Source organism: Mesoplodon densirostris, chromosome 5, assembly GCF_025265405.1.
Source record: "Mesoplodon densirostris isolate mMesDen1 chromosome 5, mMesDen1 primary haplotype, whole genome shotgun sequence".
NCBI classification, from domain to species: domain Eukaryota; kingdom Metazoa; phylum Chordata; class Mammalia; order Artiodactyla; family Ziphiidae; genus Mesoplodon; species Mesoplodon densirostris.
Window position 1 is genome coordinate 939,291 of NC_082665.1, and position 20,608 is coordinate 959,898.

Sequence of the window (20,608 nt, forward strand, 5' to 3'; positions counted from 1 at the left end):
GCCCACCTCAAGGAGGCTGTGTTTGAGTGGACGAGACAGATGACAGGCAAGACAGATAGTCCAAATAGGGCGCTGGGCAGTGCCCAGTGCTAAGCACGGCCTGGAGGGCGCTCAGGACAGGGTGGGGGTGGGCCTCACAAAGGGGCAGGGCAGGCCCACTGCGGTGACCTTTGAATAAGGACCTCAAACACAGGAGGGAGCAGAGCGCCCAGCCCACAGGGCACGTGCAAAGGCCCTGAGGTGGGGGTGGGAGTGAAGAGGGCAAGGGCAGCAAGAGCTCGGTGACGGGCCTTCCAGGTCATCCCAGGACTCCAGCTGGTGCGAGAACTGATTCCACCATTGCGCAGCCTGTCCCGAGGAGGGGTGAGGATGTTGGAAGTGTTTTAGATTGGGAGGCTGGACTAAACCTGTCACACCCAGATCTCCAGTCGAGAACAGCCGGTTAGCTGGTTAATGGGTGGTTCTGCGGTTCTTCCCAGCAGGACAGTGTCCAAGCCCGTCTTCCTGCTGCATACTCCTGGCAGGTGGAGGCCAGGCCTGATGCTTCTTGGTCCAGCAGCCTCGGCCAGCATGTGGGAGCCTCTCAGGACCCAGTGCCCAGCCGGGACACTCATCGGGAAGGCCTCACCCTCGGCGTCAAGAGCACTCCCTCCCCACCCAGCCACAGGGTCGTAAATTATTTTAACAGGGGTGGACAGGCCCCCAGAGCATGCAGTTCCACAGGGAGCCAAGCACACAGACCCCCGGGCAGCCCGGCTGCCCCATGCAGCTCATGAAGGTCAGCACGGGACCCCATGTTCCCAGGTCATCAGGGCCGGACCTCAAGTCCACCCTGGGTCCCCGGTTACATCTGCCTTCCTCACTCGAGATTTGTCCCTCTTTATCATCCATGCTTTCCAGCTGCTGACATCTGTGCGCAGCTGTCCAAGGTAGAGTTCAAACACAGCTCGCTGGGCAGCAGCTCTGCCCACCTGGAGGCTGTGCTGACCCAGTGCTCTAAGGGTCCCACTTCCTGGCTCCCAGCTCACTCCACTCTGGGGGTCGGCCTGATCACCACGCGGCCACCCAGACCACAGGCTCATCTTCAATCCTCACAGTCCCAGGTCCCCTGCATGGTCCCCTGTGCCTGCCCCAGGAGGTGACCATACACACGTCTTCAGTGCTCCCAGGCACACCTGGTCACACAACAGTCTCTTCGAGATGGCAGGTGGTTTTCAAGCTTCTCTGAGCCACAGAAACCTTTCTCCAGACACAGCTTTCTGCAAACGCTCTGTGTGTGAGTCAGTTTGAATGTGCCAGATGCAGACACCCCTGTACTTCCTGGAACATTCCAGAAAGCATCAAAGGGAGAGGAGGAAGTGAGGCCCCGACACCCCAGGCCGGGGTCACAGTCCCAGCACCAACCTTCACTATCTGAGGCCCCAGGAGCAGCACTGCCGTGTCTGGAAAAGGTGTGGCTCCACCCAGAGTCCTCCAGGGAGGTCTGTGGGGAGGAGCCTACGACGCAAGGACGAGAACGTGCTCTGAAAGGGGGAAGTGCTCCTGTTACCAATTCCAGCTCATTTCTACATAAATTCAACAAGGAAACAAAACATATCTTAATTACCATGCAAACTGCTTACTGTCAGTCTTTCTTGCTACCATTCCTAACATTCTAATAAACTGCCCTTTTCAAAATGCTTTTGTGAAAACGTTTTCCACAAAGATGCAGGCAAAACACGCTGGGCCCAGCCAGAGCCTGGGGCACTGGAAGGGCGCAGCACCCCACCTCCACTTCTCAGCCACGGGCCTTGGTGAACACAGGACAGGAGGCCTGCTCTCTGTCCTGCAGGCTGAGTGCTTGCTGTTTCAGCAAGCGGGGTACCAGGGCTGGACCACAAGGCAAAAAGATGTGACTGCCCCACAACCACACCTCTGCCCCATTGCTGTTCAGCTCCTTGCTCAGCCTGCAGACACTGCCACTTAAAAAAAATCTGTACAAAGAGATATACTCAAAAATGTTGTAGATGAATCAAAATGAAATTCTAAAAAAAATGGTCAAGTAATCCAAAGGAGGTAGGATGAGTAAACAGAAAAACAAAAACCAGAGAGAGGGACTTCGCTGGTGGTTCAGTGGGTAAGACTCTGCACTCCCAATGCAGGGGGCCAGGGTTCAATCCCTGGTCGGGGAACTAGATCCCGCATGCATACTGCAACTAAGAAGTCCGCATGCCGCAACGCAACTAAGACCAGGCACAGCCTAAATAAATAAATAAATAAATAAATAAATAAATAAATAAATAAATAAATAAAACACAGAGAACAAACACAAAACAAACAATAAAATGATAGCCTTCAGCCCTAACATGGCAATAATTATTACATTATGATATAAAAGGTCTAAATACCTAATTAAAAGACAGGGATTGGCAGAATGTATTAATGAAAAAAATGACCCAACTATATGCTGTCCAAGCAAATATTATTTTTTAAAAATCAGGAATGATTACATTAACACGAGACACAGCAGACTTCAGAGCAAGGACAACAATCAGGGACAAAGAAGGTCATTACATAATGATAAAAAAAGTCTCTCCATCAAAAAGTGAGCAATCCTAAATATGCATGCATCAAACAACAAAGCCACAAAACTCATGAAGTAAAAACTGGTAGAACTAAAGGAAAAATAGACAGATCCACGGTTACATTTGGAGACTTTATAAGACCCCTCTCTCAACAGCTGGTAGAACAACTAGACAGAAAACCACCAACAATATAGAAGAACTTAACACCAGCCCACAGATGAGGTGGTTGACATTTGTAGAACTGTCTACTCAACAACAGCAGGACACACATTCTTTCCAAGCACCCAGGGAACATTCACCTGGACAGACCATATCCTGGGCCATAAAACTAATCTCAACAAATTGAAAAGAATTCAAATCACACAGTGCATTTATTCTGTAATTATAATTAAATCAAATGAGAGATCAGTAACAGAAAGATAACAGAAATGTCTCTAAACACTTGGAAATTAACACACTTCTGAATAATAATCCATGGACAAAGAGGAAACCTCAAGTAAAATTTAAAATATACAATGAACTGAATGAAAAGGAAAATACAGGGCTTCCCTGGTGGCGCAGATGTTGAGGGTCCGCCTGCCGATGCAGGGGACATGGGTTCATGCCCCGGTCCGGGAAGATCCCACATGCCACAGAGTGGCTGGTCCTGTGAGCCATGGCCGCTGAGCCTGCGCGTCCGGAGCCTGTACTCCACAACGGGAGAGGCCACAACAGTGAGAGGCCTGTGTACCGCAAAAAAAAAGAAAATACCACATGCCAAAATGTGTGGAACACAGCTAAAGTAGTACTGAGAAGGAAAGTTCAGGACTAAATGCTTAAATTAGAAAAGACAAATGGTTTCTACATTAAGAAGCTAGAAGTAATGTAAACTAAGGCCAAAGTAGGTGGAATGTAGGTGTGGTAGCAGAATAACCCCTGCGCCCACCCCCAAGATGCCCACATCTGAGTCCCTGAAACTGTGAATGTGACCTCTTGTGGCAAAGGGATTCTGCAGTTGGGATTAAGGTTACAGGCCTTTAAACAGGGAGACTTCCCTGGATGATCCAGGTGGACCCAATACAACCACAGAGTTCTTTAAAGTGGGGAGCCTCTCTGACTGCATTAGAGAGAAAAGTGATGAGGGAGGAAGGGTCAGAGAGAGATGCAGTGTTGCAGGTGGGAAGGAAGGGAGGGAGGCCTCCAGAAACTGGAAAAAGCAAGGAAATGCATTCTCCCCGAGACTCCAGAAAGGAACACAGTTCTGCCACACCTGATGTTAGCTCAGTGAGACTTGTGCTGGAATTCTTCTCTACAGAACTAATTCTAAGATAAAAAATTTGTGTTGTTTTACATCATTAAGTTTGTGGTAATATTTTAAGGCATCCATAGGAAATGAATACAGCAGGAAATAATAAATATGAATGGAAATAATGAAAACATAGACAAACAATAAAGAAAAATGAAATAAAGTTAGTAATCTTCAAACTGGAAAATGCTTAAAGAGAAAAGGAGAGAAAACAAACGAGATATGAAGATAAGCCACCACTACAGATCCTACAGATGTCAAAACGATAATGTGGGGTTATTATGATGAACTACTTCAAGCCAACATATATATCAACTTAGATGAACTGGACAATTTCAAAAACCACAACTTCTAAAACTGACACAAACTAAGAAAGGAATTTGAATACCCCTGTAAATATTGAAAAAGTTGAATTTGTTGTCAAATACCTTCCCACCAAGAAGACTCTAAACACTGGGAAATTCTGCCAAACATGTAAAGAAGTGATAACACCAACCTCACACAAACTGCTTCAGAAAAATAGAGGAAGAGGAAGTAATTCCAAAGGCATCATACAAAGCAAGCATAACTCTGATTTTAAAATCTGACAAAGATGTGAGAAAAATGAAAATGGCACACCAATATCTCTTATGACCATAGATGTAAACTCCTCACAAAAATATTAGCAAGAAAAATTCAAGAATCATGAAGAACTAGGATTTACACCAGGAATGCAAAATTATTTTGCAAAATATTTGCAAAATCTGTCAATATAATTCACCACATTAAAAGGATCTAGCAGAAAGTTAAAATTTCAATAGATGCAGGAAAAATCATGACAAAATTCAACACCATGCATGACAAAACCCCTCAACAAACACATCTTTTTGTTACACGACAACTCTTGCTTTCCAATGGCATCAACCTGACTGCTGACTTGCTTGATCCTTCAAGACACAAGTTGTGGCATTTAGGATGAGGCCATGATGCAGTCACTGGTGTTGACCTAGCCTCAGGCAGGAACCCGTGGTAAGAGCTGGATGACAAGCAGGAGCCCACAATCCTTGGGGAAGGTAGAGGCTGGAGGTGAGCCCCACACTCATCCTGCTTGTCCCTGAGGGTGTTTTCCAAGTGGGGTGAAGAGATTGTAGATAGGGACTAAGAAGGAGCACCCAAAATCTGTGTGAAATCCCCCTTGGGTCTTTGGTGAATCAATCCTGTGTCTGCATAAAAGGAGACTCTGGGACTCTGGGCAAGGGTGGGGTGGCCAAAACTAACTGGGAAGTGGGGGTCACACTGACAGCTCAGCTCAGCAGGAGCCAGTGTGGGGCGCTGGAGTGAAGGGACCTCAGTGAGAAGACCAAGCTTTCCGCAGCAGTTGCACGTAGGTGACGGGGACTCTGGCAAAATGGAAATAGACGTGCCCTAACAAAGCCGAAACTCAAGTATTGAGAGGAACAAGGGGACCACTTCATTCCTTGCTGGAACAAAGGGGGAACACGTGGGAGCCCTGCAGCACTTCATCCGTGATGCTAAGCACACAGAAGAGAATCCCCAGACTCACAGTGAGCCAGGAAACAATCATCAGGACCTGCGTGTGATCCAAACATTAATGTTGGCAGACAAAGACCTCAAAATAGCTGTGATGATTATATGATAGAAAATAGAGGAAAAGGTAGACAAAAGGGACATGGAGTATCTCAACAAAGAATGAAAAGTTAAAGAAAAAAATGCATTCTAAGACTGAAAATTACAAACTATGAAAGAAAAAAAAATCACTGTGTGGAGCTACCAGGAGACTGAACATAGTAGAAGTCCAGGGCAGTGAACCTGAAAAGCAGTCAACAGAAAAGGTCCAAAATGCAGGACAGGGCCTCCCTGGTGGCGCAAGTGGTTGAGAGTCCGCCTGCCGATGCAGGGGATACGGGTTCGTGCCCCGGTCTGGGAGGATCCCATATGCCGCGGAGCAGCTGGGCCCGTGAGCCATGGCCGCTGAGCCTGCGCGTCCGGAGCCTGCGCGTCCGGAGCCTGTGCTCCGCAGCGGGGGAGGCCACAGCAGTGAGAGGCCCGCATACCGCAAAAAAAAAAAAAAAAAAAAAAATGCAGGACAGAGAGGAAAAAAGAAAAAGGTTAGCAAAAAAAAAAAAACAAACAGAAAATCCAGAAAAGAGCATAGGATGGAGATACACTGAAAGGGTTTACCCAAATGTATATAACAGTTTAAAAATAACAGTAATAATGTTGTTACTAACAATTAATCTATGGAACTATTTTTTTTCCCTTAGAGAATATTCCACCTGGAATATAGAGTTAAAACTGCCATGTTATGAAGTTACTTGAAGTAATTTTTTCCTATTTGGTTGTATCACCAACTTGACATACATTTATATATTTAAACTAATTAATTTCCATATAATTTCAATATTTAGGAGTGGCTTTCTCATACTTTCTTGATTTAGATGTTTATTGATTATCCAAAAATCTTTACATGATGCCATTGTCAAAATTATATAATAAGGTTTTCATTCACAAAAATCTCCCCATTTCTGCCCACTTTGGGTCCCTCCCTTTCAGTATAAGTAACCAAAAGAACTGGTTTGGTAAAGGCTCCCATTGTTTGTTGTTAAACATATAAATGAATACATTACATACATACACATCTGTATATGTACATATCTGCCTTCCAAGGGTGGAATACCATGAACAAGTCTGCACCCTGCTTTTCTGTTTACTTAATGTATTCTGGAGATGCCTGTAAACCGCGATACAGAAATACCCTTCATTCCATTCCTCTAGTTGCAGAGTACTCCGCTGTACAAGTGAACCACAATGTACTCAACCCATACATGAACATATGGATCAGTTCCCATCGTGTGCTATTAACAGAGTGCTAAAATGAATACCCACGTGTATACCTATTTCCTATACCTATTGGTTCATGCCTAGTTTTGCCAGTGATGCTCTGGGATAGAGTCCTAGAAATAGGACCATAGGATCAAAGGGTAAACGCAAATGAAACTTTTCTAGACATTGACAAGTTCCCCTCCATAAGTACTGTATTAGTCAGCTTGGGTGTCTGCAACACAATACCACAGACTGGGCAGCTTAAACAACAGAAGTTTATGTTCTTGCAGTCCTGGAGGCTGGAGGTCTGAGAGATCAAGATCTGGGCAGGGTTGGTTTCCCCTGAGGCCTTTCTCCTTGGTGTGTAGGTGGTTGCTTTCTCCATGTCCTCCCACGATCATTTCTCTTGTGCATACACGTGTCCACATCCTAATTTCCTCTTCTTATAAGGATGCCAGTCATGTTGGGCTAGGACCCACCCTAACGACCTCATTTTAACGTACTTACTTCACCAAAGACTCCCATCTCCAAATATGGTCACATTCTAAGGTACTGAGGGCTAGGGCTTCAACACATGAATTTGGAGGGCACGATTCAGCCTTGTGCTGCAGCACTGCTCTACACCCCCAGCAATGTGTGTGTCTGTTTCCTCACACAATTCAAGGACTCTAACCTTTATTTTAGGTCTGTCTGCCTTAAATGTCATGTGGTTGTTTCCATTTCCCAAATCAATCTGAGAACCTCTGTTCTGAAATAGAACAGTTTAATTGCTGCTTATTTTGAAGTAGGAGAGTTTAATAATTTCCATTTATTATCAGTAGTTAAATAATTAATCCTACCTGTCAACTCTCCCTTATGGTTTTTTTCTGTTTCCTTATTTAATATTGTTGGCTTATATGAAATATATTTTCACTTACATTCAGGTATAAAAATACTGAGCTAGGTCTTGGACGTTTTGTTTGTTATCTTCTTCAGTAACTTAGAAGATATTCATCCTCTTTCCTTCTATCCCTTATTTTAAGTAGGATCTAAAATTGAAACAGAATCATTTCCCCCCATCATCGAGAATCAGGAAAAAAAGAAAAAATATATCATGTTTGTGCCACCGTACCAGCTAGCATTGCCTTAACTAAGCCCATGAGTCCGAATACTTTAATTACTGTAGTGGCTACTTTGTGACTAAAAGTGACCAGAGCACTTGTTTATCTGAGAGCCAGGAAGACCTTGGGCCTGATGTCATCCCGGGAAGCTGGTCCCTCTGGAGAGGGTGCACCATTGTTCCCAAACCTCCCACAAGTCCCACTCAGTGGCACACCTCAGTGAAGGGCCTGATGTGACACCACATGCCCCAGCCTTAAATCAGCTTGCCCAGGGCTCAGGGGCACCGAGCCCGGGCCTTGGCAGCATGGGGCCTTCTTGTGGGAAGGGGACAGAGAGTAAGTTCCATGAGCACCTGTCCCTGGATCCCGTGGACCATCTTGTGTGTGACTCATGGGAAGATTCTGCTCTAGGGAAAGACACACCAAGGTGCTGGGGAGGGAGGATGGGCCCAGGCTCTGGGCACGGGGCCCTGTCCCTCTAGGGCCGCAGAGCCCTCCCTGCCCCCACTGCCACTCCCACTGCCCTCGTGGTAACTGGACGCACGTGTGGTCAGTGGCGGGGCCCGCTCCCGGGAGGGACGTGAGGCTGTAAAACGTGCAGTTGCTTGGGCTCTAAACAGGCTGGCTCTGGTCCATAGGGGGCGGGGGCACGGAGCTGTCAGCAGGGACCCGGGTGGTTCTGGGTCGAGAGCGGGGAGCAAGCTGAGGCACAAAAGCACCTTTTGCACCTGGCTCCACATGCCCGGCCATCGTGACAGCCCTGACCAGCCCAGGCAGGGTCACGGGGAGAGCCGGAGACCCCGGCAGGAGAGGAAGGGAGCAGAGGGTGAGAGAGATGAGGAGAGCCCAGAGGGAGACAGACAGACTGACAGACGGAAGAGGGAGACAGAGGCTGAGGGCGAGTGAAAATGAACCCAAGGGCCAAAGAGGCAGAAGCCCCAAGGTGATGCAGGGCCTGCAGCCCAGGGTCCCTGACAGGCGCCCCTGTGCCGTGCTGCCTGGGCCCACAGGACACCGGAAACAACCTTAGGCCCGCCGCTGGGACACGGCTGCTGTCACAGGGCAGCGGGGCAGGTGGGGAGGGCTCTCTGAAGACTCAGGCCGGCGCTCACCCGGCCCGGCTCAGACATCCCTGCACAGAGCAGCCCGGGGGCGCCCGCGTCGCTCACTATATGCCCTCTAACTTCTAAGGGGAAATGAGGTCGGCTCCCCATCCCTCCTGGGAAACCGTGTGACCCTCAGGGTGACCAGGTCCACACGTGCGCGCTGACCGTGGGGAGAGAAGGGCCCGTTCAGAGCCGCACTCACCGTCGATGGTGGACGGAAGGGACGTGGTGCCTTGTAACCTCCAGGCCTGTCCTGCAGAGGAAACCGAGAAATGCTCCAACAGCGGGCAGCCGAGTCTGCCAGCCCTGGCCAAGACCAGCTTCTGGCCTTGCTCGGTGGGGCACCCTCCCTGCTCCTGGGGGCCCACCCCCGGGTACCACGGTGACCCTATCAGACTGGACGCCCCCACCAAGGAAGGGAAGAGCTCAGGGAGGAGGGTCCACCCAGCTCAGTGATCCCCACACCAGCAGGCCCGGGCTGAGCGGGGCCCTCGGGGAGCTCCTGGTGACATCCCTCAACCCACGGCCCCAGGAAGTCCACACCTGGGTCCAGGCACAGAGCACCGCAGGCCCTGGGAAGCCTCCGCACGCAGCCCGGGCTTGGGGCCAGGCCTGGTGGAGCTCGGGGACCCGCAGCCCCGGAGCGGTGGGCGGGCGTGAGTCCCGTCAGGATGCCCTCGGGGGAAGGGGCGGGCTTGACGCAAGGCTCCCTTCATGAGAGGCTCGTGGGGTCTAGTTTGGAAAACGTTTTCATTTCTCACTACGAAGTATTCCAAACCCAGAAGAACTAAACGCTACGAGTCAGCAGTGCGCTGGACACTGAGAATTAACACATGCGAACGCTGCACTCTGTTTGCTTCCGCTTGTTTTCAAACGAGTGGAACACGCACAAGACTAAAGCCACTGTTCCAGCCGCCTGGCCTCTGCGCTGTGCCCCGCAGAGGCCCTGCCGTCGCGCTCCCGCCAGGCTACACAGCGCCCCAACAAGACCTCCCGTCGCATCTCGGGTTCAGAAAATGGGCACCAAGGGCACCATCCGCACCACCCCTCTGCCGCTTACACTCAGGGCTGTGCCATCAGGGTGGCCCCGCTGGTGCCCGCAGATCAACGCTTAACTGTGCCCGCGGTGTATTTACACATCCAGCCTCATCTGACCGGCCCCTCCCAGTCTGACAGGGAGTTGCTCACGTGTGTCTCCTGGGTGCGTAGGCCTGCTCTTTCTCGAGTGTAGCCCGGGGAGCGGGGCCGCTGCTCCCTGGACACTGCCCCGCTGCTCTCCCAGGTGGGAGCCGGGTCTGGTGCCCGGTCAGTGTCCGGGCACCCTTCAGCACACTTGTCAAGCCTCCCTGAGTCCGGCTCCGTTTGCCTGGGAAGGCAGGTCCCTTATGTGGACACCGGCTGGCACTTCGTCCCAGAGGCTCTGGAGGCTTCCTGTCGTTCCTCGTCCTCTGCCTCGCTGACCTGCGGCCTTTCTGCCGTCTGCATGCAGGCCGAGCATGAGGAGGTGCCTGGAGCACACCGAGGACCCTGGGCTCGTGGTGGATATGGGGAGGCGGGGGGAGGCGAGGGGGCAGGGCTGGCGGCTCCCCGCACTCAGGACAGGAGCCAGGTCCGGGGTGTGGCTCTCCAGGTGCCCAGGATGCGAGGGGGGACGTCTGGCGGTCCGGGATGCGTCTAGGCGGGGGGAGCCCACACGCACGTCTTGCAAGTGGAGAACCCAGGACAGTGGGCTCGCGGACACATGGACGAGGAGAGCCCACGGGGCCCAGGAAAGGAGCGTCTGGAGGCCGTGCGGGCTGGGTGGTCACAGCCCAGGGCCGAGAGGTTTTCAGAAAGGAGCACCAGAACAGTCAATAATTCACTGCTGTTAGAACCCGGCAGGTCGGGCGTGCGCTGCACCTGGCAGCTTTGGGGCAGGGAGGAGGTGGAGGTCTGGCCGAACAGGAACAGGACGGGCTGCAATTCAATGTTACTCCAAAGAGTCAGGCCATGCGGTGAGTAAATTAAACATAACGAGGAGCCATAGATACTCAAAAGGGACGGGCGTTAAAATTGTCATCTGTGATAATGTAATTCTCTACCTAACACATCCCAGCTTATGAGACCCAATAGGACGTAGTTTACTAAGATGACAGATTATAAACTAAAGATGCAAGAATAAGTATCTCTCCTATACGTCAGTAATACTTACAAAAGAAGCCAAGGATACCTGAATAAGGACCGCGCAACACACCGAGGAGACCACGGGGTCTGGTGAGGCCTGGGTGTGGGCAGAGCCTGCCACGCCCCCACTTGGAAGGGCCTCCCTCCCAGCCTGGAGGTGTGACTGAAATGGGAGGCCACAGAATCCGTGACAGAAGGACTGCAATGCTCCTCTGGAAGCACAGAGGTGAGGAATAAGACGGGTCAGAAGTTGGCTTTTTGGCAGGGACAAGTTCTGAGATGCTATGGGTCAGAGCGCTCTGTGGTGGGAGGGGGAGCGTGGACCGTAAGTGACTGGGATGAAGGCGGCATCTCTCATCAGCAGGGATTTGGGTTAGTTGTAAATGGCCCTGAGACTCCAGCTAATCCTTAGAAACAGAACACAGCCCGGCACAATGCCACCCCACTGGGCCCCACTCCTGCTGGTGTGCAGCTTTCTCTTTGGAGAGCAAACCCCATAACTTAGGGCTGAACACAGTGCCCACTTCTCAGCTCACGGCCAGGAGGGGCAGAGGCCTGGACCTGGGGTGGCTGGTCCTCACTCACACAGGACTCAGCCACTGCTGCGGTCTCCCTGGGAGCCGGGCTCTTCTAGGCGGAGGGTGTCTCTGTGGCCATCGGCCGGCTCCCAGACGCCATCTGCATCTCCTGGTCTCTCCCGCTGGAATCCCCCTCACCTCCCGTCTCTGTCTTCTTCCACCTCCCACGTCCAGACCCAGACTGAAGGGCTCCTGAGATTAGGCCAGGGCACCTCCCTCTGAGTCACTCAAAGTCAGGTGACTAGAAACCTGAATGACATCCACAAAATCCCTTTGCCAGGCAACGCGACACAATCACGGGACAACGTCCCACATGCCACTCACTCTCGAGGGGGGAATTCAGCAAGGCCTCTAGCCCGGGGTGAAAGCCTACAAACCTGCCCACCACACCTTGTCCTGGGCTGACTTCTGGTATGTTCCCCAGTGGGAGGTCCTGGAGGGAGGTCCAGTCGGCCGCCAGGGCGACAGAGGAGGAGGGGTGGGGGCAGAGAGTACCATGCAGCGAGGCGGCTCTGCAGGAGGACTTGGCACCCACGCAGCTGCATCGGCTCCTCCAACCCCCAGAGACACTCTCTGGGGCCTGGTGACTCCCGGCTAGTGACATGGCTCCTGAGGGCCTGCTCTGCAGAGGACCCTGAGTTCGACCCCCAGGCTAATGCCCAGACTCGGCTGCTCTCAGCCTCTGTTCCTCATTCTAAATACAAACGAGAAAATACCCACCTTCCAGCGACATGAAAGCACTCTGTAATTTGCAAAGTGTTAGACAAGTGAGGCACTTTAAGCCTGATTTTGCCAGGATGATTCTAGAGTGAGAACAGGAGATGAGGGGAAGGAACAGAGCACGGTGAGGACTGCGTTTACTGTATTATTTCTGGAAGCGTCCGGGTCCAAACAACACCAGGACCCAATTATCTTCTGGGCCTGGGGAGAGAGGAAGGTCTGTGCTCTGGGGAGAACACGTCTGACCGTCCCCGTGTGCGCGGGGCCAGGAGCCTGCGGGCGGGCTGGGGGCAGTGGGGGGACAGGTGGGCCTTGTGGCTGGGCCGTCTCCTCCAGCGGGAGACAGCAGGGAGGTGGGCAGCACTATCTCCAAGGTCCCAGCTTGGCTTCAGCCGCCTCTGTGCGCCCTTCTCCATGCTGCTGCCCTGGAGGCCCTGAGTGGCCCTAAGACTCAGAGGGACAGTCGGCACCACAAGACGACCGACCAGACATGGGAGGGAGGTGCGCCATAGTTACAAACGTGACTAGTTTGTAAACGTGATGACTTTGAACTCCGGTAGGCGACGGGTACAACGGTGTGGGTGCGTCGCTGTTTCCGGCTGGGCCGCCTCACCTCGTCTGACTGCACGAGCCTAACGTGTGCTAGCGCAGCCCAGCAGTGGCTGCAGCGACGTCCTGAAAGCCACACTGTCCAGAGAAAACCACAGCCCAGGGCAGAGAACGAGCAAGAAGCACACAACAGGGTGCGCCTGCCGAAGTCCACTGTCACCAGCCGCGTGGAAAGGGCGCTTCCAGGGCGGGAGACAAAGCGACAGCGAGCGGCCTGACACCAGGTGTGGAGCCTGTGTGGAGAGGGGCACGCGCAGCGGGGGCACAGCCGTTGGGGTCGTCTGTGATCCCGCCTGGGGGACCCTCTGCCCAGGCACCTCCTTTCCCACCGAGAGGCTGCCGCAACCCGTGGGGAGGGGCGGCCGGCCTGGGGCCACACGCGGCTGACATCACCCGGGTACCGCTCTCCTCCGGCAGCGCTCAGATCCAGATGGTCGTGCTGGAGACCAGCGGTGGGGAAAGCAGGGCCGCTGTGGGCAGAGACCTCCCAGGGTCAGGCGAGGGGGAGTGGTGACAAGAACCACGCTGGTCCCGGACCTTGGATTCCAAAGGACGCCAGGGCCAGACAGGCGCGGGTGCGGGAGGGTGGATGGCAGGCCGAGGGCGGGGCCGCGAGGGGGGACCCAGGGGCGCGGGGGCGTGGCACCCGGCCCTGGGCACGGGGCAGAGGCCTAGGGGGGCCAGAGCGACGGAGCCGAGAGTGAGGGCGGGGTGGTCAGGCCCGGCTGTGGGGGTGATGCAGAGGGGCCTCGAGGTCACCAGGGAGCCCGCATCTCAAGATGAGCCTCTCGGGCACAAAACGGGAACAAGTGTGCCTGGTGAGCCACCGCGCCGCCGTCAGCCGGCTGGATTCCCAGCTCCCCGGAGACGCCACAAGAAGAGACATCACCTCCCCGGCACGGGGCTCACTCGGCCCCAGGGTTCAGAGACCCGGGTGGCTTAGGGGTCCTGATCTCCACGACCACGAGGTGGGGCCGCTGCGGGGGACGGGGTGGGGACGTGCTCGGCTCGGGTGCGAGTGTAAAGCCCCGGGCAAGAAGCGCCCGAGCACCTCCCCCGCCCCCGCCCCCACCCGGCTTCCCCACCACGCGGCCCGGCCGGCAGCGCTGCACCCCGCGAGTCCAGAGACCCACTCCGGGCGCAGCCCGAGTCGGCAGAGAACCAGCCACGCACACCTTCGGCGGTTCGCGCTTGGGGACAAGTAACCTCGGGACAGTGGGAGGCGGCCACGGGGCCGAGGGAGGAGCTCTCACCAGCCGCCCTCTGGGCCTCCTGGGCCCCGAAACCCCATGTCACTTCAAGAGGGTGCTTGTCCTCTTCTCATTAGATTTTTTTATTACATTCTGAGGCACTGATTTTGTTTTAATTAAAATTCCAGTTTGAGAAAAGTGTTGATACACTGAAACATCAGCCCCCGCATCGGCCCAGAGCCTGGCGCCCCCCTTGGCTCACCTGGGACCCCACCTGCTGCCCCTTGGCTTCCCCGCCTCCCGAGTCTCCCAGGAGATCTGCCCAGAGGAGAAGGGCCACTGTGTTTTCCACTGAAGAATTCGTTTTACTTACTTTTTTGACAACTTTTTATTGGGATGTAATGTGGAATTGAGAAAAGTTGCATGAACATTACAACAAACTTCTGCAGGTCCCTTAACTGTCCCCCCATTGCTCACAGTCAGGCCTGCTTGGTTGTCGCACACATATTTGTTCCCCATCAATCCACACCGGCTGAGAGTGACTACAAGACAGAACTTGCCTTGACCCCAAATACTTTAGAGCATATTTTCTAAAACCAAGGGCATCTGGGTAGGCAGAGTACAAAACCAGTTATCAAAACCGGAGCACTTACCGGCGACACAAGGCCTTTACCAGCTTCCGCCCCCCCAGGCAGCTCCCACCAGACACACTCTAACTGCAGCAAGTCCTCATACTTCACCTTCATAAAAGTAACAGAAGAGGGCATTCTAGAGCTGTGAAATTAGCAATGCTGTTATAAACAATACCTCCCTTCTTAAAAGTTCAGCAAAACAAATTTCATGTGATGTTAAATATCATACAAAGTTTTTTTAAGACAAAAAAAATAGGAAACAAAATAACAACCCTACTGACAATAAACACACATCATAAAGCCATGCTGACAAAAATAGAAAAACTATAATATCTTTAAGTTGATTAAAAGACATTAAGATAATGATGCAAGAGATGAAAAACTATAAATCAGAATTAGAAAAACTCAAAAATTAGGTCATAGAATTCAGGAAAGAATCAAGAATAAATGAAAAAATATTTCAAAATCAGGATGAAATTAGAAGACACATGAGATTGAATAAACACAACAGAGGAAAATAGAAGAAAGAAAACATTTTTAAAAGTCAAAAACCAAATAAAGCAATGAGAAGAATTCAAGAAGAGTGATACACAGAGAAGGAAACCAAGAACGCCAGATAGACAGTAACAGAGCAGAGAGAGGACAAAGGCACGACCGGGCACCTCTCCAAACCACAGCTCCTCAAAACTCCTCTTAAATCAAAGAGGTACTTAAAACTAGAGAGGTACTTAAAACTGAATGCATTGCTGGATTCGACCTGCTAACATTTTATTTAGGGTTTGCACATCTGTCTCAGAAGGCAGAGTTACCTATCGATTACTTTAGGATTACTTGCGTGACTTTTATATCACAACATTGCTGATCTTATAAAATGATTCAGGGAACTTCTGACTTTTTCTGTTCTCTAAAACAATTGCATACCTTAAGAATTATGTTTCCTTTTGGATGAGTGAGAATGTGCTGTGGAGTAGGACCTCAGTGGCACGTGAGTGCAGACTCTGAGCACCGTTTCAGTCATTCCCATAGTTATCCAGACTTTCTACATCATATGCGGCAATTCTGTTGATTTACATTTTTCTAGAAAATTATTCATCTCATCTATATTTTCCAATTTTGTTGCATAGAGTTGTAAATAGATATCTCTGTAAGTTTTAATAGCCTTCATATCTGCAGTTACATCTACTTCCTGGTCACCCAAGTTTCAAAGTTTTGCCTTTTCCCCCTTTATCAGAGCTGCTAACAGTTTAAGTGTTTCGCGTTCCTTTACCAGTGTTTACTGCACTGAACACCACGTGTTCACATTTTGCTGTATTCATCTCTACCTTTAAGTTTTCCTACTTTGCGTTGAATTATTTTGTAATTCGTCCTCTAACAGTTAGAGTCATAGGGTTGTTTCATTTATTTTAAGTGGTTCCAGTGTTCCAACATTTTCTCCTGAGAAGTATTTTGACAGCATCCTTCATGTTTTGATATGCAGTATTATTTCATTTTCATTACTTTTTATACAATTTATGCTTTTATTTAAAAGCATTCCCAAATCTCTAGATATGTAATGGAGTCTGGGTTACTTCTGATTATCATTTTGTGGTTAATTTCCATTTTTATTGTACTTAATGATTTCCGCTGTTGAAAAATTAGATTTCCTTTAAAGTAAAATACATGGTAAATATATCTGTGAATGGTCCTGGTGTGTTTGAAGAATAGAAAGGAAGAAAGTAGGGAAGGAAGGGAGGGAGGAAGGGAGGGAGAAAGGAAAGTAGGAAAGTATATCCTGCATTTGGAACACAATTTGTTAAGAATGCTATTCAAATCCTTCATAACCATATGAATTTTTTTGTCTTCTTGATTTTTCAATTAAAGTTTCCCATTATGGTACTGGATTTGTCCATTTCCTATTAGAAGTTCTTCCTTCATAAATTTTACAGCTACATAATTATATACATAAAAGTTCATGAGTATCATATCTTCTTAGAGGATTATAACTTATCAAAATGAAGTATCTTTGTCCCATTTAATGCTTTTTATCTTTTTCTTGAAAATAATGTTGCTTGGCCTGCTTTCCAGTGATTACCATTTGCTTAGTACTCCTCCCATTAATACATTTTCTGTTTCTGTGTCAATTTTAAGACAATCTGAGTTTTGCCTTTTAATAGAGAAATTTCACATATATTTGAATTAATGCCACATGATGTCTTGCTTTATACATTTACTTTGATTTCTAATTCCTTCTTCTCTACCTTTTTTTTTGGTGACTTAATCAGGTTTTCTTTGCTCCAGAGTTTTTCCTCTACAAGATTTGAAGCTGCACAATCTGTGCCTGTGACTGGGGGCTCCTGGTACATTGTTAACGTGTTTAAATGCACATTCATACACTATAGGCTTGAATAGTGTCTACATATTCCCCCAGAAAAAGAACTGATGTTTAATGAACTTTCACTCTTCTTCTCATCACTATATAAATGCACATATATAAGATTTTTTGGTTTGTAGGACAGAAACAAGATGGTGGAGTAGAAGGACGTGAGCTCACCTCTTCTTACGAAAACACCAAAATCACAACTAACCGCTGAACAAACCATCGACAAGAAAAACACTGGAACCTACCAAGATTTTTTCAACTATCATTTTAATCTGCATACCAATAGGCACCAACAGTTATTTAGAGTAGCTACGTGCTACCCTGGATTCTTTCCCACCATTATCAGTGGAACCAAATGCTAATCTCTTTTGTCGATGGCTATCTTTCTTCATTTTCTCAGAGTCTTAGGGGTGAGGCTGGAGACCTCTGAGTCCTTGACTGTCTGAAACACCCTTCCTTTGCCCTTCGACTTGAATCCTGGCTGTGTCTCAAATTCCAGGTTTGGAATCCTTTTTCCCCAAGTACTTTGAAGATATTGATCCAATTAATTCTAAACTATACATTTGTCATAGAGAACTTTGGTGCCAACTGAGAGCCAGACCCTTGCGCCTCCTGCCAGCCACTCTGGAGGTTTCTCTTTGGTCCTGTCCCGAAATTCTGTCCCACTGTATTCGGGCCCTTGTGGTTTCTCACCATACCCTCAACCCCCAAAACCCACCCCCCTTCAACACTTTACCCCCGACACGCTCTGTGCCCTGAGAGGCTTCTTCCAGGATGTGTTTCACCATCCTCCTTCAGCCTTCTCTGCTTTTCAGACTCCTATCAACAGAAAAGAGAGCTTCTCAAAGTCCTCACAGTCTCACCCTTTTCTCTCACACTCTCCACCTCTCAACGGTTGAGACCTGCATTCTGGAACAGCTCTGGTCCTACAGGCCTGCATTCTGGAATAGCTCTGGTCCTATAGGTCTGCATTCTGGAACAGCTCTGGGTCCTTTAGGTTTGCATTCTGGAATAAATCCTTGGTTCATTTGGCCAATCACTAATCCCTTCTTCACTTCTGTGTGTTCTGCAATTTAAACCATCCTGATTATTCCATTTTGATAACTTTGCTTTCCAAAATTTTTGTTTGTTTCTTTTGAAGGAGCTGTTTCTTTTATGAATATTCTTGTCTTCACGCCATTAAGTCTTCGCCTAAATATGTTCTTCTGTTGCATTTGGTACTTCTCCTGCTGTTTGGTTCTCCTCAAATGCATGACAGCTCTTGGCTATGCCCACAGTTCTGCTTTTGAGAGGCTTGACTCACCTGCCATGGATACTGGTTCTGGGCCGAGTGTCTGAGTCCTCATACTTACCTGCAACAGGCTCTGCACGAGTCTCCTGTGATGTTTTCATCCACAAGCATTATCTGCTTCTATCTCTTAATAATTACCCAAAAGTCTGAGCCTCTGACTCAGTTACCCCTGTTTCAGCAAGGATTCTACTGTTGCTGCTGCCTTAAGGTCTCTGTCTTTGGGGGGACCCTGGTAGAGCTGACAGCAGATGAACGTTCACAAGTAACCGTCCTGTTCCAATCTGCAAGAGACTGGTTTGTGTTCTGACTCTCCTGTCTTCTTACCGTATTTAGGGTTTCTTTCATAGCCAGTTGATAAAAGGTCTAGAAACACCCTTCTTAAGTTCTGGTTGATAGATTACTCTCAACGGCCGCAGCCTGGGGCCCGTGTGTGGCCTCCACCTCTCCGGGAAGGCCCCGCAGAGGCACAGGTCAAGTGGGCCTGGGGAAGACTTGCCTGAGGCCCCAGCGCAGAGAGGGGAGGAGAGCGGAACTCACAGGTAACAGAGAGCGTGGACAGAGGGCGGGCCCTGCCCGAGCAGTGATGGCCCGAGGACAGGCTCTGGAGCAGACCTCCGGAAACAGCCGCAGCTTTGCTTCAGGAGCAGAAGCTAACCATGCAGCCACTCTGTATTTATGTAAGACATACCCTGCAATTTCCCTGTTGTCTGTAATTACCCTGTGTCACCACGTAACACTTGCCCTAGTTAAATGGTTGGCAGTTACCATGGAAACCAAGTACTGTTCTCTAACTTGAAAAGGTGGTTGTATTTTTTAAATTTTTCTAACATATTCTACTTTGATAGAGATTAGCTTACAGCTGCCACCAATTTGGAGAGAAAGTCAGCTGTGGCCACCGGCCATGCCTGTTGTCCCACCCCTCCCAGCAGGAAGGTCCGCCCGTCCCTTTCCCCGTCCCGCCCTGGAGTCGCCATCCGTGGGCTCTTTGCCTGCGCTTGGCTCCCTTCGTCCTCGCCTGGGGAGCTCCACGGCCCCGTGGCCTCTGCCTACGCCACGCCTCTCCCCGCACCGGGCGGCCGCTTCGGCTCCCACCGCAGACCACATGCAGGCCGGGGCTCCCGCCACCCCGCTGCCCTTCCCTGGCCCAGCCGGGCCCCCAGTCTTCCAGGCATCCCTGCACAAACCTCATGAACCGGAAGACGTTCAACCGTAAGTTGACCCACAAGAGGTTCTCTTTTCCTGAATGTCGCAAACGGGTGAACACTGGCTGTTCTTGAGGACGACACGCATCTCACCCCGATTTCTCCATCTCCTCACCTCCCACTTCCCCGCTCGGCTTCCTGGGACAGGCCTGCCGCCCCGGCATGTCCATCGCTGCCAGACGCCACCCTCGTGGCTGGGCGGTCCCTCTGTCCCCCTCCCGCCCGCACAGGACCCGGCGGGCCCCGTACCTGCTCATCGGCAGCCCTCCCCCCGCATCCCCCTCCCTTCCCCGCTGCGGCAACGCGGTACAGCCCCGTCCTCGCTAACCCAGCTCCGCCCCTCTCGGCTCCTCCATGGGACCCCACTTTCGCTCCTGTCCCCTCCAGGCCACCGGCTGGAAGCCCAGTTCTCCCTCCCCACCAACAGCAGGGATGGAGTCTGCCCGGCTCCGAAGACTTGCCCGGGACCCCCCTGCTGGTTCCTGGGGTCCACGCCAGGCCTCTCTCCTCCCGCAGACGCCCCTTTGGTGGTGCCAGCGTTTCCTGCACGGCGTCCGCACGAGCCCACGCCCCCCGTGCATCCTCTCTCCGAGGCTCCAGTGCCATCTGTCTAGCTGTGTGCTTGACGGGTGCACGAATGGCAGCATCTCACCTGCACGCGTCCAGAGGCCAATCATTGCCGAACTGACGCGAGCACTGGAGACACTGTCCTAGCTGCCCTCAGCCCTAGTCCTGCCACTGTCCCTGCCCCTCAGGTCACTTCCACTCTCTCCGGGGTTCACACAGGCTCTACCTTCAACACACAGCCCGAGTCTGGCTGGCCCTCGCCACCCCCTCACACCACTCTCACCTGGGCGCAGGTAAAGCCTCCTCATTGGTCCCTGCTTCCAGCCAGGGTCCCCTGAGCGTCTATTCTCTGCCCAGAGCCAGAGGTATATTCTTCAAGAACCGAATTCCGCTCAGGCGCCCCCCTCCACCCAGAGTGT

General features: G+C 50.9%; 1 protein-coding gene across 9 annotated transcripts in view; it reads right to left on the reverse strand.

The window, feature by feature from the left end:
• PCBP3 (poly(rC) binding protein 3) overlaps window positions 1-20,608 on the reverse strand; it is a 211,537-nt gene that overhangs the window by 72,350 nt on the left and 118,579 nt on the right. The window lies entirely within an intron of this gene.